The sequence below is a fragment of the Volvox carteri genome (genome assembly GCF_000143455.1).
Source record: "Volvox carteri f. nagariensis unplaced genomic scaffold VOLCAscaffold_35, whole genome shotgun sequence".
NCBI lineage: Eukaryota > Viridiplantae > Chlorophyta > Chlorophyceae > Chlamydomonadales > Volvocaceae > Volvox > Volvox carteri.
Genome location: NW_003307578.1, coordinates 445,399 through 446,650, shown reverse-complemented (window position 1 = coordinate 446,650; position 1,252 = coordinate 445,399).

Sequence of the window (1,252 nt, the reverse complement as noted above, 5' to 3'; positions counted from 1 at the left end):
CACATCTACACTAACACGAATCCGCCCTTCTGCTGGGATCCATACGCGCCACGCACTAAATTTAGGTTCATACCCAACTAGGATACCCTTGACGCAGACCGGGTCAAGTTTATTTCTAAGCGCCTTCGGAACCTGTACATAAGCCACGCACCCGAATACCCGTAGCTTAGAAACGTCCGGGGGCTTTCCAGTAAACAGCTCCCACGGCGTCTGTACAGTCCCCTTCGTAGGACACACGTTGCGCAAGGCGTTGGCCGTCATTATTGCCTCTCCCCACAGCTCCGGAGGTACGCCCGAATCATATTGCATGGCCCGCACACGCTCCAGCAAAGTCCTGTTCAGGCGCTCCGCTGCTCCGTTTTGCTCTGGTGTATACGGGGCCGACTTCTCATGCACAATACCCCTCTCAGAAAAGAAGGAGGCAAGGCGATCGTTGACGTACTCCGTGCCGCAATCAGTTCGGACGCAACGAACTTCTAGACCAGTCTGCCATTCCCACTTAGTCAAAACCTCACGAACAGCAGCGGGGACTTCGCTCTTTGCGCGAACGCAACGAACCTCGGAGTATTTGCTAAAATCGTCGTAGAAGGTAGCGAAGTAGTTGCCTCCACCCAGCGACGTGACCGGCATCGGGCCGCAAAGATCCATATGGACGAGATCGAGCACGCGTTCGCCCTTGTGCGTCGATGAATGATGGGGGCTGCGGGTCATTTTTCCCATAACGCACGGCTCGCAGACCTTGCTCTCCGGACGAAGGCTTTCCTCGCGGCATATGGGCTCCGAATGGACCAGGTCGTCAAAAAACGGCCTATCAAAACGGGTGAGGCTAGCATGCCCCATGCGACGATGCAAGGTGTCTAACTTTTCCTTGGGAAAGCGATGCAGTGATAATGCCCTATTCCACTCGGCATCTGGCTGCGCAAGCACGATGTACATCCCGTTCTCCTCGAACACATCGACAGCGGGAATTCCGTCTATTGCTATATACGAGCAATCGGCGGACAGGACAACCTCTACCACCTGATCCGGGAAGGATCTCTTCAGGGCCTTGACTGAGAACAGGCGGTGTTGCAGGTCCGGAACTACGTGTACAGGTACCGACAATTCCGTCTGCCCTCGAAAAGAGGCGAAAACCGCCCTGCCCTCACCAATCGAGCTAACCGTCCGCCCATCCGCCACCTCAAAAACGACACCCTCGCCCTCGCGCACCGGCTTCAGACCCTCCACGTCCTCAGGCGTGAAGGTCAGGTGA